Here is a 17,728-nt window from a genome sequence, read left to right on the forward strand (position 1 = left end):
GCTCTCATTGGAATTCAGATGTCATGTCATCACTGTGTTGATCAGCTATAATGTGTTCAAGGCACGGATTCTCTCCTGAGGTTGTATTGTATGTTAGATTAAGGAATCACAGAATGGTTGAGGTTGGAAGTAACGTATTTGCATTACCAAGATAAATGAGAGCATCAGCAGGTATAAATGAACATAGCAATATAAATGAACAATAAGGAAGTTTGCATCAATACATGCACAGCGAGTGTGCAAATTATACTTTATTCTGTACCAGTGGAACCTTCCAACATCATGTTTCTAAAGCAGGATTAAGTTGCTGTTACAGTTTCTGGTTGTGACTATTTGATTACAAACTAAATGTCCTAACAAAAGATTTCTTTAACACAAATGGTATATTTGGTGTTCAAGATTTTCCTCTACTGTAAAGATATCAAGTAATCAGCAAACCTCTACTTCACTATTTTGAGTATAGCCTTGAGCATAACAGGTTCTAAAATCTGCTCTAAGCTTTTGCTATTGGAAGATAGCATAGCAGGAGGTATGTACTTTATGCAGTAGCTCAGGGGAGGTGAAATTATTGCTTTTAGAGCTATTTTTAAATTAACTTTTAAAAGTGTAGCGTTTGAGGAACAGCTCAACACCTACCAATGCTGAACTACATGTAAAGTCTTTCTTGCATCTATGATTACGTGAGCAAAATTACATTAATGTCTTTCCTGGATATGTCTAATTAGGAGAAAAAAAGCTCAAAACCCAAAAGTGCCAGTCTACTGATGTTTTCCAGGTGGTATGATCAGGTCTCAAGTGCAAGTTTGAGCCAATGCTCTCAAAAGCAATAGTGTAAAGTCAAGGACTGTAGCTGTAGTCCTTGAGTTTACAGTACACTGTAGCCGTTGATAATATTTCCCACACAAGCATTAAACCACTGTTACAAGTGATTTTGTGACCTCCTTGCCATACCCCTTTACTTCTCCTCATTATTAGATTTTTCTCCTATTTACACATCTTTCCGATGCTAAAGCTGTTATCTTAATACTATTAGTCAGATGAGAAACACCTGCCCAGTATGCTGCTCTAAAGCAACATAAATACCAAAAGTATTTGCTGAAAGTAGGATTAGGTGGATTTTTAGAGTGGATGTGTGTCCTTAATAGAGTCCCTTATGTAATTATGGCTGTTTAGGTGTTGGGAAGTCTTTTACTTTTCTGAGCTGTTGCTTTGCTGATAGTTTCCTGGAAGGAACTTGAAATGCCAGACAGCAACAGAGAAATCTGTTTTTACTTCATTTCTTATTCAAAGGAAACATTTCCTTTGCTATTTTTGTAAAAAAAAAAAATCATAAAATGAAGAAGACATAAAGGATATTTCAAGTATACTATTTAAGAGTTAGAGTAGTTACTGCAGCTCTAGAAGAACTAACAGTCAGTAGATCTCACGCTCCATTTAACATTATGCTAATCCCACTTCTTTGATATTTCCCATCCCAAAGATTACAGTGAGATTTCCAAAGCAATACACTGAGGGCTGAGATGCTCATGAAATCTGGGGGTTATGAAAAACCTCTGCAGAGTGCAGCCCAATCTTGCTATGCATTTTGGTGATCAGGCTGAGCAGGTGCAAGGAGCTGGGTGGTTTGGTGATTGCAGAGGGGCTGCAGCTGGGTTGCTGCTGGCTCAGGGTGCCTCCCTGGTGGGATTACTTTGATGTGGCACAGGGATACAGCAAGTGAAGCGTAGCTGCAGCTCTTTTGGGGAGCACTGGTAAGTGTGAGCTGTATCTTGGGCTAAAGTTTTGTGAGGTTTCCAGAGATGAGGCCTAGTAGGGGAGCAAGTAAGGCTGCACCCTGGCCTGCTGAGAGAAGGGCCTCTGTTGAGTTGTTTGTCTGGAGAAAAGCTATGAGTAGGCATAGGAAAACCTCTGTGTTTTCCTGGAGTGGATGGCTCCTCTTTTTTGGTAGCAGTTCTGCTTTTGTGCCTGCTTCTGGCAGTGCGAATCTACAGCGTGAGGAGCGCACAAGGAGCAGCTGTGCAATCTGTGTGTGCGTACCTGGGGGTTGGAGGGGCTGTGTCCCCACTCCGAGGGGAACACTGCAATGTGCATTGGGCCTCTCCACCTGCACGCTGAAGCTGTATTGCTATGTGGTGAGGAAGTAAAGGGTCTGAGCAAGGAGTACGTGCTGTGGCAGGGCACTGACCTGGCATGGGCTGTGGCTGTTGGCCCGTGGTATCTAGTACCAAGGGCCTCCGTTTCCTGGAGTCACTTTAGCCTTGTGCTTTCTCCATGAGCTGATTTGTTGTTATTTTTGTTGTTATTGTAATTTCTTCTCTTTAACAGGAGAACAGCCTTGTCCTCCTGGTCTGGAAGGTCAGGCATGTGCCGGCTGCTTGATGGAGGGGATGAGAGCAGAGCAGCAGGCTGGAGGAGCTGCCTCACACCGTGCCACGTCCACCTGCCTTGAGGTGAGTACCCACGGTCCACAGACTCCTTTGTGAAAGTGCTGTGAGTCTCTGTGTCCTCAGGGCAGTGCTTCAGCCGTTGAGAGCTCGCTCAGTGTTTGCATAGGGTGCTGCTCCTGCTGGCTGCCGGCCCAGCGCTATGATGTTTTTATCCCATGTTGCTCTGCTGGCACCAGGCAGGCGCTGGCAGCAGCCTTGTTTGGGGCACCGTGCAGCTGGGCTTTGTGGCGCCTGTTGGGAAGGACCCTTGAAGTGTTGTGCAGAAGTGTTTTGTTTCTGTGAAGCGTGAGATAGTGCTGAGGCCCTGGGCTGGAGAATAAGCGCTCTAGGTTGTGGATGGTAGAAATTGTAACATCTGATAACTTGTAGCAGTGAAGTGATCCAACCCTCTCCTGCCAGTGCTTTCTCTTTGATGAAAATGATGTATGTATTTTCTTATGAAAGCTATATAAATATAGATCTTGTTGCCTTGTAGTAGGGTTGCGTTTCTAAGTGCATATTGGTTTGTTCCTTTAACTTTTGCTGATGAAAAACTGGCTCTTGAGTCTGACCCTCACTGAAGGCTGGGCACTGTGGCAGCTGGCATGCTCCTGCAGCGTCATCAAGCTGTTCTGCCGCCCTACAGGACAGCTCATCTGATCTGTTTCTGAGAAATAGAGCTGTGAATGTCAATATTGCTGCATCATCTCAGCTAGTTAGAACTCACAAGTAGGGAGGCATTGTTTGGTCTTGTTTGTTTGCCAATCAAAGAAGTCAGATTTTGTCAATCTCTATTTAATTTACGGTGCATTCTGTTATAAACTTACAACTATTGCTGTGACATGCTTTCTAAGAATACATACAAATACTTGTTTTGACAGATCAGGGTGTCTAGAGCATCCAAAGATAAGTGCCATGCATTTACAAATTGTAGCCAGTACTTAATTTCAAGAGTCATGTTAGACTTTATTTCTGCTGTATGTATCCTGCCAGCCTAATCCTGACTTTAATGGCTCATTATATTCCAATTACATTCCTATTCCAGCTTCTGTGCTGGGCTGGCTCGGAAGGAGGTACAGGGGCAGGGATGGTTGTGAATGTACTCTACCAGCATCTATCTACAAACAGCTGTGGTGGAGCACTAGGAGAGGGCAGTGCTGCTGCTCAGGCATGGGCAGGGTGGCTTAGTGGAGCCAGTTTTACTTGTAGGCAGTGCTTGGAAGGCACAGGTCCTCCTTATGGAGGCAAGGGAGCAATGCTGCTCTCAGCTCTCCTCTTGTGAAGAGCTATGGGTCAAAATATCATTTGGCCCTGTGGGCTTTGCCAAAAAGGAGCTCATGCAGGGCTTTGAAAGATCTTCTCTGACTACCACACAGCTTGTAGGTGATTTTAATTAAATGTAATAAGCACTGCTGTCATGCTGAAGAAAGATTAAGGGTGATCAAGCCTTGCAAGAGCTGCTCCTGAGTTCCAGGGCTACTAGTGGGGCAGAACCAAAACATGTCTGTCGTGCCTCTACGAGGTGCTTCTACTGTCCCTGTTGAGTGCTCTCTTCAGTTCACGGTGTCTGTGAGGCGCATCAGAATTAAAAATTTAGTTCCTTCCTGAAGAACCCTGCTTTTGATCCTGTGCTTTCTTACATTTGTTTATTGATTGCACCTAAGTGCTGCTTTGTGAAATGCATGCTAAGTGAAGGAAGACAGGCCATAAAGGGCCATAAACCCTAACTTCTTGTTTTGTGATGGATCTTTCTCACAAATTACCTAAGTGAACATGGAGTTCAGAGAATTAAAGGAATGACTCCAGAACACCCTGATCAGTCCATGCAGCTTTGAACTGCACTTGGAGGAAGCTGCATTCATTTTTTGCTATGACAAATGGATGTGAAAACTGGAGAAATAAATTCATGTTCTCTTGAGGACCAGATGCTTTTCTGGCAGTCAGCAAGGCCCATGCATTTGGTCATCTTGTCCCTTAAACCCATTCCTTAGATTGGGGGGATGTGTACCCCACCACCATGTTGAGCTCATCTCTCAGCTTCTCACCGTATCCTGAAGCTTATGCCATCGTATTAAAGCCAACAGGTCTGGTGAAATGCTCAACAAACAGTTATTAGGCCATCTTATGTGCTCGCTTTGCTGTGAAATTTGCTAATAATATTTTCATTATATAGCTAAACAAGTGAGCAGGACTGTCTGACCTCCTGACCTCACAGCTGTACTCAGTGAAATGTATAGTTCAATGATTTCTTTTATACAAACCTGTGTTTGGTTAGTTTTAAAAATAATATTCTGAGTTTTCATAGGAATGAGTCGGAGACATGGTGTGTTCCAAGTGGCAAGTTAGCAAGAAAGCTTTCTCAATTGTACTGAAAGAACTTTACTTTTGTCAGGGCATAAATATTGTTTATGGCTGTCTGTCCTTATCACTGTGAATATGGTTAAATATGTCATTTTTAACTACAGCTTTGCTGTCGTTCTTTGAGTAATATCCCATGAAATAGAATAATATCCCATGAAATAGAGTTTCAGTATGTTACAGTCTAATGCTGATTCTCAAATATTTCAAGACTGAGAGGCTTTGGTGAGCTATTTTGAAATAAAAGTTCTTATGCTGTAATGAGGTATCAGATCAGCTGACAAATGGTTCCCTTTGCACTTGAGTAATGCAAAATCACCTCAGTCCTGCTGGGGTTCTCTGAGAATCCCATTCTACTGAAAATCACTCTATACAATACTTGCACCTTCTTGTTTTGTTTTATAACTTATCACTGAGAAGCACAACTGATAGTGTACATCATACGATGCTGCACCAGTGTGAGTGATGAGCGATGAAGAGGAGTGTAGGGAAGGTTTGTGTATGTCAAAGTTGGATCTCCTTAAAAGGGCTTTGATTTTGGAAGATACCCAGGGACGAAGACCTCAGTCTTAGGCGATGTCTTGGTCAAGTCCCTTGCCTATCCAATCTGCAAGGTGAATGCCGTGGCCACTGGGCAAAACACAAGTTACTCTTGGGGCTTGGGAGAAATCAGGAATACATCCCTATTCATCTCTAGTATTGTCACATGCTTGACATGTTTCTTTATACAGTACATAGTAAAATGAGACTTTACAAATTGTATGGCTACAGAAATTAGCATTACATAGTCAATAAATCATGCAAGAAATTTGGTATCTGTATACTTAATCTAAATTTGTTAACACTGGCAAGATAGAAGTCATTTTGACTCTATGCCGACACTTGAATCTGGAACACAACTTAGAAATTTGAGGTTTCTTCATCCAGCTGTGTACATGTGCCTTGTTATCTAATACTTTAATTGCTAACTAAACAGTGGGTAGTAGAGAATATACTGTTCTATGTCAATATTTGAGCAGGACTTTACTTATGGCTTAGGTTTATTCACCTTAGAGAGAGAATTTTTGCTTCGCTTGAATAATTGGGCAAAGAAAAAGCAGGGTTTCAACTTGCTCCTGTGGTCTGTACTTACTGTAGGCAAATAGAAAAGTATGTGAGCTGTTTCTGTCATCCATGTCTTTCAGGTTGAGTGTTTTTGGAAAGCTCAGGAGCTGCTGAGACCTCTCCAACATCTGGAGCCTTTCCCCTTCTCCTTTCCCTTCCCCATGGATGAGGCAAATTAAACTACCTGGTTTGTTTCTAGCAAATATTTGTCCAAACTCCTAAAATTCTTCTGCAGAGGAAATTTGCAAGTGTCATTCTCTCTCCTTCTCATCATTTTGTGAGAAGCTGAAAATGTGGATAGGTCCTTCTATCCTATAACCATAAAGCCATAAAACTTCTTGCAATGACAATTAAGGTGAGGTTTTAAAGATTTGAGGCCTGCTGTGTGCAGAGGCTCAGTTGCGATAGTTTTCCCTGGAATCCGTTCACATGTTAAAAAGAGTTATGTGCTTTTAATACCTCGCGTTCACTAACACGTGGTAGGATTAACAAACCAAACCTTGAGTAAGTTGCATGCTTTGATCATTTCCTCGTGCTTCCTGAAAGCATCTCCTGAGACAAACTTGCTTCAGACTTCCCTTTACATACATGGGTTCAACTTGCAGTATCTTTTCAAAAGTTTGTATTATGTTGAGACATGAAATAAACAGTGAAAAGAAACCACTAGATTAAGGCACAAAAGAGATATTCAGCTCTGAGTGTCTTCGTCTTATGAAATAAGAAAACACTGTGAACTAAATGTAGCATGCTTCAAGCTATACTTTACATCACAGGACCATAGAAACTAGGAGTCAAGATGCCAGACTGGTGCTTCTAACACAAGTCTCATTATTAGATTAATGGCTTACAGCCATACATACATTAAGTGGAAGAAGTGAGCAAAGAACACATACACCATAACTTAAAGCTACTCAAAGATAATTGAGGAGAGGAAGAAGAGGCAGCAAGCTTTGAACAAAGGATTTTTTTCAGTGCAGAAGAGTCGCATGCATGCCATGCCTTTATAATCTCAGTCAAATCAGACCAGGGTTGTTCGGGAAACTGACTGGAACTTGTCCGTAGATCTCCTGGAGGACACAAGACCCTAACTAACTCTACTGAGGGGAAATGGGAATGACTGTTACTCAGTAGTGTCTGAGGTCACCACTGCCATTTCTGTTGCATGAAAATACAAAGGAAAGTAGAGTGAGCTTTTGGGCTGTGCTTAGCAAGTGGGCCAACAGTTTTCAGCCGTTCACTCAGACGGATCTCAATTTTCTTTCAAGGTGAGTCTTGGAAACATTCTAGCTAGTTTCAAGCTGTGGCAAATCCCATCCTGGAGTTGTTTGCAAAATAATTTTTCTTCCATATCCGGTCTGTAATCCAGATTTTCCAGTAGCTCAGAGCAATTATTACTGACATGTCCAATGCCAAAACAGTCCCAGAACATTACATTTAAATACTTAATTGTTTTATAGTCACTTCAGTTCTTCTGTGTTTCCAGTAGGAGTACTTATGAAAGGGCACTACTTCTTTTGCCAGCACATGCCATTATGTGCAATGTAGTCATGTTATCTTCTCTGAGGATAAAAATGAATTCTGCAGTTCAGTGTTGTTCAACCTGAATGTATAAAACATTTAGTCCATCTTCCTTGTCTCTATATTTAGCCAGGTGCTAGACCTGCTATACTCAGATCTTTTTTTATTATACTTAAAAACTACATTTGGGATCTTTACAGTGTTTTTTGAAGCTTCTTGGAAGAACCAGCAGTAGAAAACGATCTTGTAAGATAGGCTGTTCTTTGATGATCACTCTAAACATTAATGCTCTGGGGAGAAAATACCAGACATTGGCTAGAATGAGCAGTATGGGATGTCACCTAAAAGGATGAAATTAGAAAAAAATATTTCCAGATGTGAAAGAATGAAATTTGTTGGGTTATAGAAAATTCAAAATCCAACCAAATCTGGCTACTGTTATACATAGCAGGAAATCCTGAAGAAAATAGACCTGAGAATAATAGATTAACATTCTGTATCTTGTCATATTCCTAAATGTTAATTCTAGATGTGATTTTCTTTTTTTTCCCCCTAAGTCTTCTCCTCAGTTTTGAGTATTGGCAGGCTGCAAAGAACCATGTCTTATACTCTGCCAGTTGTTCTCAATCATTCTTGTGATAATATTATCCTTGTAATATGGTCAAAATAGAATCTATGTGGATTATCCGATGCTTAATTACCTGAATTACAAGATATCAAATGTGTTTTGAGCATTCAAATGTACATAACCAAAATATTTGTCTGCTTTCGTATTCCCCTCTGTTTTGTCCTTTATTGTTTGCATTTGTGAACTATTTAAAATCAAACACATTTTAAAGAATCTGGAGATTCATGTTTCTGTGTTGGCTTGGTTTAAGATATGTCACTTAGAAGAGATGAGCGTGGTCTTACTGCTCCTGGTTTATGGAGGTGCGTGAATCTGTATTTACATGGCATGTTCCCCTACGTATCCTCATAGTAATGTTCTAAGAGCTTTTCTAGCACTGCATGGTATTTTCTTTTTTCTTTTCCCAAATATCAAATCTGAATGTAGTCTTCATAGGTCCAGAATTCTTTTTATCTTTCCTATGTGTTACAAACAATTCTTAGGCAGCTCATTCCAGATAATTGAATTTGAAATAAATGGTTTAGCTTGCAAAGTCTATCACTTAGGGTCAAAATCAAGCCAAACTTTGTGTTCCTTTGGGACTTTAATCAGCCACTTTTGCATTTAATTGCTATTTTGGCAGGCTAAAGGAGGGAAATGGAGGTTTTAAAAAAATTTCATATCAAAGTGAACCGAAAAGAATTTGAGACCAAGAAAAGTTCTCTTTGGCAAGTAGAGCATCTCTGAGTTACAACTGTCAAACTTTTTTTTGGAAATGCCAGAGGTTTTTATTTACTTTTTTTTAATATCTTATTAAGCTCCTTTGTAATTTCAATGACGTGCTCCCACTTAGTCCGCATCCTGCCTAACATCTCATCTACCTACTGTTCCAGTCCAGTGGACCTGATTCATGGAAGCCTTTGTAGAGCTCTGAAAAGTAACATACCTGGTATCTCCCTTGCCTAGGTGAATGTCCCTGTATGTCCCTGCCCTGGGTTGTATTTCCTACAGCAGCCATGCATTACAGGCTCACTGACTTTGACTTCACTGCTTAGTATCACAAGTACAGCCTTGGCCAAATGCATCGTTATCAAATATCTGTCCTCTGCTGATTCATCCAGTGAAAAGCAATGGTATGGTTCTCAATCAAGAAAGCGGCTGTTTGTCATTAATATCCACTATACTTTAAACTTACTTAAGTGTTGGAAACCTCAGAAGCTACTTTTCCAGTTGCTTATAATGTGTTCTTTGTTTTCTGCTCGACTTATCTTTAGGCACAATACAATCTTAAGGAAGCGCACCCACTCCCTAATGTTTTCCTTGGGAGACAGAAATGTGTGCTGCAGCGTATTTGTGCAGTTGCAAGTAAAAGAGAAGTGTATGTTATGAAAGCAGGAGGTGTGGGGGATGGTAGTGGTGGGATGCAGGAAAATATATCTGGACTAAAAACAGTTTTGAGACGTTCTGATTCAAAAATGTGCAGCTGAAGTTAAAAATCTCAGCTAGCAAATGCAAAAATGCTGAGCTTCCCTTGTTTGATGGATGGCTTTTTAAGATTGGTACACCTTGTATTAGTACAACCAGTCTGCTAAAGTTCAGCAGCTAAAGTGAAACTAACCATTGTTCAAATACTTTTGTAATGAGAGTATCTTGTTTACTTTAATGGTTTCCCTTCCAAGGCATGCTGTTTGTTCCTAACCTGCAATGATTCTCCTTCCTTTTCTAACATTTCAAAAAAGGACTGCATCTGTTTCCTCAAATACTTGTTTTCTCTGAGATTTTTTGAGAAGAATAGTTTAATTCCTAGATCTTATTTTAGCTAATGCTAAAAGACTTTGTCCGTAGAAGGCTTCCTACGCAGCTGGTTTGGGAACCTTGAGGTGCTTACTGTCTGCTCTGAATGTCTCACTGCTCTTCAAAACCACATTGGGCCAAGGCGTCAAAGACAGCGACTGAAGATGCATGATCTTAAAATAAAGTCATGCATGTGTTTTGCGTCCCCCTTTAAAACAAACGACAGCAGAAACCAAACTGAATTTTATAGTCACCAAGCAAGACGCCTCAGTTTAGAATCCCATCAAATGTCATTTAATACTTAAATCAAAATCAATTGTGACTTTTTTCTTGATACTCAAAGGCAAACTTTCTTGGAGCTCTCTTCAGATGCTGCTGAAAATGCAATTTAAAGGCTGATCTTTGGAAGAGCTCTGATTTAACTGAGACGTCATAGAAACAATGTAAGGAGTCTTTCTCTGATAAAAGCTCATAAACTTTGATTTACACTTAAAGTTTTTAAAGCTAAATGTGGCTTGTGAACCATTGCTTATGTCCTGTGTTAAGTGAAGCAAGTTAGAGTCAAGGCTGTTTCTCTATAGAGTAAATAGACATTAATATTTTACTGATACCTTTTCACTGAAAAGGTTGTCCCCACTGTTTCTACAGCAGCAGCATATGTATCCAAAATGTGAATTGCTGATATTAACAGCAACAACTGTGGTGTAGTTGAGCGTTCATCCCAGTGAATGGAGAAATAAACAATTAGTTCCCCCAAGATCTCTGTGCTATTTAGATCTGAAAGAAATATTCCTTGACTAAATTAATCCATTTGACTCTTGTTATGGGAATGCTATTCTTCTACAGGGAGTGTATTTTCCTGAGAGGTAGCTGGTAGCCAAGTAGTACTTTAAGTAAAACAAAAAATAATAAAACCTCTCTAATTTAGAGATTAAGCATTAAAATTAGCTTTCTTTAATCCTAATTTTGTACTAGTTTAATATTTCTCATTCTTTTCCCCTAGCTTAAAGGTCTTACAGGAAAAATATGGCTGTCCTTGTATTTCTCATTTCTCATTTTCCTTGTCCTTTCTGGAGAGGGAAAGAAATAGCAGGAAAGAGAGAAGACTAGAACTAGAAAATAGGAAAAATCAAATTGTTCAGTTTTTAGAAGCTGAGCTGAAATATTTTGAGCAGAAATTCAAGTGTTTTGTTAAGTGAAAAATGTAGGGAAAACTTCCCCAGGTAGATCTTTAGGTTTTGGTCAGCTTCTTCCTTCTGCAGCACTGCATGCTATGGGTACAGAAATACTTTCTTCTTTTCTTTCTGTCCTGGTACAGAAAAATATTTTACAAGACAAAAAAACCCCTTTCATTAGATCACCTCTTTTTCGTATGTTCCTACTGCACATCTTTTTTTGGGGGGGAAAAACAGCCAACAAAGCAAACAAAGAAAAAACCCAGAAAAAAAAATGACTGAGACAGAAAATACTTTCTTATTAGGAATAAATGGAGTGACAAGTCTTGCCTCTTAGGATTTTTTTATTATATAGATATAGAAGGGGACAAACTCTGCTAGAGAGTCTGTGGTGTCAGGACAAGAGGAAATGGTTTCAAACTTGAAGTGATTTACACTGGATGTAAGGAAAAAGTCTTTTACAGTGAGGGTGGTGAGGCAGTGGAACAGATTGCCCAGAGATGTGGTTGATGCCCCATCCCTGGAGACTTTCAAGGCCAGGCTGTACCAGGCTCTGGGCAACCTGGTGGAGCTGTGCATGTCCCTGCTCATTGCAGGGAAGTTGGGCTCGATGACCTTTAAAGGCCCTTTCCAACTGAATCTGTGATATTAGAAATACCATCTCAGAAGAATAACATGCTGTAAGGTACTATTTATAACTCTCACACGTAAATATATTTCTGAAAGTGGAAATGGGACTGAGACTGTGGGATGCCCCTGTCTGTGCAATATTGCGTACATTCTTAAAGAGTTTTAGGTTGGGGCCACCACTGCTTTGGTGCAGGGTTTCCTGGCAGTTGGGCAGACTAGTGTCTAAAAGAAATCTATATTAATAAAAAGTTGAAAGTCATACTTTATTTTGCTGCATTTTAAAAAAGTTTGGCTTGTAAACGTTGCCCCGCTCACGTACTTCCATCATCGCAGCTACAGCTCTTATATTCTATTTTCAGGTTTTATTTTGCGTGTCAGCGGAGGAAGGCATTTTCTTTTCCCCTTCCAAGTCTGTTATTGCTAAGTCATATTTTGACTACAGATTTTAAAAAAGTATTGAGTCAGGAAAGCTAAGCAGAAATGATGTGTGCAGTGGCTGATGTCAAATATTGGTCCCACTCCTTTGCTTGGTTCTATGTGACCCAATGCTGGCAGAGCAGCTGGCGTCTATTTGTCTCTGTGATAGTGCTCTCTGCAGAAGCTTGCCAGTGTGACAGAAGGGTCTGTACCTGATGGTGGGCACGCACACTTTAGGCTTGCCTTTGGGTGGCTGTTAAGTGTTCTCTTGTTTCTCGCTGTTTACACCTTTTTCTCTAGAAGTCACAGTTGTGTCTCGTTTGATGCTGCCTTCTACTCAGCTCGGTACAGAAGAGTTTTCTCCTGTATTATTTACAAAATGAGTGGTTATAGCAACATTACAAGATTTTATTTTATTTTTTTACTTAATCAAATCTCATCACTGAAAGCAGTGCGCTTCTGTGCTTGAGGTTATCTACCTCCTCAGTAGGAGGAAGGGAAATGACTTCAAACCTAAAGAGGGGAGATTTAGTCTGGATATAAGAAAAAGGGTTGTTTTTTTTTTTTACAGTAGGGGTTGTGAGGCACTGGCACAGGCTGCCCAGAGAGGTGAGCATAGATGAGCTGGCCCAAAGCTCAGAAACAGCTCTGAGCATCAGCTATGTGCTTTGCTAGAGCAGCATCCATCACAGCGATGGCAGGGATACAGCGGCATGGTTTGTCTTATCTTCTCTTTCCCAGCAGTTGTGTGTTCTCATACCTAGACGATTGGCTCATTAAAATAAGTGCGTTACTGCTGAGCACAAAAAAAAAAAGGCAGCCTTTTTTTTAAGACTTGAATTTATAGCTCTGTGTTGTAATCGGGTATCACAAATTCTTTCACAAGCCACCATAAAACAAGTTTTCTCATGAGAGGAGGGGGGAGGGGAGTAAAAAGGAGAGTGTGCTGTCGTCCATTAAACAATTGTGAATTTCTAGTTTAATGCAAGCTGAAGGGAAAACGGGGACCTAGCAGTAAATCATCTGTGCAGCTCTCAGCCATAAAGTTTCTTGAGCAGTCAAAAGTGCCAGGACTTGTTTGGATGACTTATTCTTAGGCAGAGGGGGATGGAAGAAAGTTTATAATACAGCTGCAAACTTTTGCTGTCTCTGGTGTCATTGTTGTTTATGTTATGTGATAATGTGCTACAGAAACCTCCTCTCATTTCAAAGGTGACATTTTCCTCTCCGACCTTGTACTGAGATAATTTCAACCAGCCCACAGAGCAGAAAGTTGTAATTGTCCAGCACTGGTACGTGTCGTTTGGGTCGTTATGGAGAAGGAGGGGTTTGGTAAGTGTCACAGCAGCAAAGCCTGTCAAGCGTAGTTGGGGTGAGGAGAGAGAATGCTGGGTCTGCCTGGGTTTAGATCAGGCTCTGAAGTACTTTGATGACAGCTGAGGTGGTGTGGGCTGGTACCCAAGTGAGGGGACTGATTAAGGCAACGCTTGGTGCTGAGGTTGACAAGGAGAAGAGTGCCAGTTGCCTTGGAAGGCCCATAGCCCTTGTGTAACTTGCTGCTCTGAAAAGGCTGCCAGCCTAAACCATTAGATCCATTGGGCCGATGCTGATGTTTTGTTGCTCATTTCAATTGACAAAATATGATAAAAGGGCTCTGTCACTGTAAAAGACTTCAAGTTGTTCTTATTGGAAACTGCATACTGCAGTAGAAGGGTTTGTTTTCAGTAGGAAGAAACACTTCAGTGTTGTGGTGATGCAAATGATATCAGGAGGCCTTGGTGAGCAGATCACAGTAACATGTGCGTGCATTGATCTGCTTATGCAGATGGCCACTGCCTGAGTTATGCAAGTGCTGATGTGTATGAAAAATACTACTGCAGAGCAGCACAGATTGCCCAGAATAACATCATATGGGGCACCTGAACATAACTACTTGTCTCTCATAAATCTAAACTTGGACAGCAGTTCTTCCCTCTGGAGAGAATTAAAAAAAAAAAAAAAAAAGGGGGGGGGGGCGGGCTGGCTTTCTTCTGCAGAGGAATAGCACAGAATACTAACACAAGACCACACCATCACTGCCTTTCCCCAAGAGCCGGCATTAAGATGTGCTGTTTAACCTGGGAGGGCTTTCCAGAGTACAGATATTTCAAGTAAATGCTTCCTCAGTGTGTCTTGTCTGTTGATTTAAGTCAACTGGCAAGTTAGGGGAGGTTAAATGTGTCTCAAATGTGTGTTTTGGATGAGCAACCTGTAAATTTGACCATTAATTTGTGGTTTGAAGGGGAACTGGGGGGGGGGGAATTGGAAGAAACTAGGCTTTAATCAGGACCGTATTCCTCTTGCTTCTCCTGGTTGTTTTTTTTTCCCCTCACTTTCCTGTGTGCAGTTACAAGAAAGGCATACAGTACCCTGAGACTTCTGACTGAGACTTAACAGATGAGTATCTTTTAAATTAAATAGAACTCAGCCTGACCTGTCTCTGTCTTAAATTTCTTAATGGTATGAAATCTACCCTTCAAACAATTTTAGACCTCTGGTTCTCCCTTCTCCCCTCATTCTAAGGTATGATTAGCGCTTAATGGACCCTGAAAAGCCCCCCCTTTTTTTTTTTAATTGCCACAGGTTGTCTAATATTATCTCCAGTTTTGTTTTTTCTTGAAACAAAACCCAAAATAATGAGACATGTACTTGGTTATTATGTTCATACACACTACTATTTCTTTTTAGAACTGCTTGTGTGTGTATATATACATATATATACACTATACATACATACACACACACACACACACACACTTTCTTTATGCCAAAAACAATGGACGTCTTTATGCTGAGCAGGGCTGATAACAAGATATCCATTACACAGATACCCTGGGGTTTCAGGTGGCAAGAAGCACTTTTCATGGAGGAGGACATGCGAGTCCAGGGCACTTACTCTGCACACGCGGAGGTGCAGTGGGAACAACTGATAACATTCTTGTACCCACTGTTTTGCTACACAAAGAGCTCAGAAATGATCAAAATAACCAGCTCTGACTCACATACAGGCTGGTATCTGCCTTGTGTTACTTGTGGAAATCCAGGGACAGAAGTCCTTAGGTCCAGGGCTTTAAGAAAATCAACCCAACATACCAGAGCCCCAAACTCTGATTTCTGCAGCATTTCCTCTGTTGAATTAAAGACTTTCGAGTCAGACTTGAAATTAAAAAGAAAAATCTGCACCAGTTATGTCAGTGCATACGGTTATTGAGCACAGTTACAAAAATTTCCGGAGGAGCTAACTTCCAAATCACATTGCCTCTCTCAGAAATCTCCTAACCCAACTCAGACTAGGAAACGAGAAGGAAGTGAAGTTTTTGGAGCTGGTAGATGATCTTGTGTGGCAAGATCTAATTACTGTTCCTAATGATGTTGAATCCCTGTGATACGCTAATCGTGTAGTATCAGCATGCACATCAGTCTTCCTAATTAAATTCCTTAGGAATGGACTAGTGTGAAGCTGGTTTTCTTCACAATGGCATCGGATCCTAACACAAACTGTCCAAAGTTCCGATACTCGCATGTTGGTAATATAGCTGGGACTCATTTCTGTTCTATCAACAATTATGTTACAGCATTATTAGTGTTCCAGCTGAGCCTAGGGCTGCCCCACCCTCAGTAGTGCCTGGCAATGTTAAGTAAACCCAGGGACAAGAGGGGTCTGAGTCAGATCTGGAAAGAGCAGCAAAGCTCTCCTGAGTTCCCGTTGAATTACATACACTGAAGAAGATTGTCTTCTGATTATTGTTTATGATTTTGAGTAATGTTCAAATTTTAACATACAGTAGACGTTCACCTCTGTTATATAATTTTCAGCTATGCTAATTTTCCAGTAACTAGAACCCCAAGGGCTGGATGCCATCTGATTTTCAGTTCCAAACATCCTAACGTATAAGGGCAGACTTAAGGAAATCTGTAAAGGGATTTAAGTGCCTATAAAAAGTAGTTTCATGCTCATCTTGCTATTAAGACATTCAAGGTGTGACAGCTTTGATTTTTGTTGTTGTTGTTGTTTAAAACAAACAAAAAACAACAGAGCTAGTGTGCTATCCTTTTCTTCCTGATCTGTGCCAAATCATGAAAGGTGATTCAATCTGTTGATTGAGAGTCCTTCTTCATCATTGTGGTTTAAGCTTCAGTACATGACTCAACAGATAAATATTCAAAAACAAAGCAATTTCTCAGTGTGTTTTCACTGGGTTGTTTAAGTGGGGGTGGCGAGGCCAAGGAAGTTTTGATTTCAGCAGATCAAAGTGGAATGCATGGTGAAGATGTGCAGTGTGGAGGTGGTGCTGAGAAATTGCTGCCTGGCTGTACGACACATCCACCACTTACCTGGATATATTTGGACTCTCCATAACTGAAAGCTTTCAGAAATGTTCTCTTCTTTTAGTTATACAGGTAATTAGTACCGTTCTTGAATGTGCTAATACTGCATGATTTAAGTCTACAGAACAAATACACTAGTGGGTGAAAATTGTTTAGAAGAATAAAGCAATGAAAAACATATAATTTGATATGAATGAATGGAGGAAAATATATTCATGTTTAATATCTTCTGCTAAGACAACCAGAGAAGCAGTCTGGGGAGATTTAAGGAATCTAAAAGTCAAGGAACTAATGATCACAATAGTCTGTAAAGATAAAATAATGGTTAATAAATGAGGTCCGCAAACAGTGAGAGATGTGTGGTGCGAAGTCATGAGAAGTAAATGAGGCTTTTTTAGTGTAGTTTCATTCTTCCATTCCTAGAGCACCTCATGCTTGATTGTCTCTCCATTACTACACTCTGATTATGTCCTCTTCTAAATGCTCTCTCCTTAATCACTGTAAAGCGTTCAGAAAACAAACACGGATCTTTGCTTCGTTGTATTTGGAATAACACTAACGCAGTACTGTATCCTAGAGGCACATGTACTTCCCTTCCTCTGAAGAAGGAAAGGCTGCACAGGTGTGACTTATTGAGTGCACTGTTGGATACTTCATAAGCAGCAGGAGTTCCCAGCAATCTTTTACCAAGATTCTTCTGTTTATCAAGATTTCTTACTACTAATTACCAAGACTCTTCTACTGAAGAGATGAAACTTAGAAACTTGGTGCAAGCATTATGGTGGTGATGCCCAAGTGTCAGATCAGGGTCAGGGGATGGGACCCAAAAAGGTGAGCACAAAAGACTCTGAAAATCTTCACTGCAGGAAACATGGCTGTGAAATGTCTGCAGTGGCTCCTCTCTTTGTATCATCAGGTGAAAACTTAGTGATATCCTTCCAATATCTGAAAAAAGCTCACAGCAACCCATTGGCTGGGTGTTTACATGTGTGTATTTGTGTATAGATATTTGTATTTCAGCTTGTATAATAAAGATGTTTCGTTCTTTTTACTGGCTGCAGATATTCAAAGTATTCAAAGCATTCTCTGCACTGCCATTTTTAGAGTAATGCTCACTGTTTACACATAAATTACTGATAAGGCCAAGGATCTTATTCTCACTGCTTGCTGAGAAATGTGAAAAATGTGAATCCGTTAGAACTACTCGCATTATCTGGTGAGAAATTAAAAACCAAACAAAAAAAAAATCTGCTCCCATCCTCCCCATTCTTATATGAGAAATGGACCCAGCATGCTGTGATACATTTTGCCAGCCTGTGGTCAGATGACTG

At 40.5% G+C, this 17,728-nt stretch overlaps 1 long non-coding RNA gene across 1 annotated transcript; it reads left to right on the top strand.

Annotated features, from left to right (window-relative positions):
• On the top strand, positions 1,463-16,439 carry LOC110399305. Its single transcript, XR_002439094.1, has 3 exons — positions 1,463-1,751; positions 2,326-2,450; positions 16,316-16,439. It is a non-coding gene; the product is annotated as an uncharacterized LOC110399305 (long non-coding RNA).

This window comes from Numida meleagris, chromosome 5, assembly GCF_002078875.1.
Source record: "Numida meleagris isolate 19003 breed g44 Domestic line chromosome 5, NumMel1.0, whole genome shotgun sequence".
Taxonomy (NCBI): Eukaryota; Metazoa; Chordata; class Aves; order Galliformes; family Numididae; genus Numida; species Numida meleagris.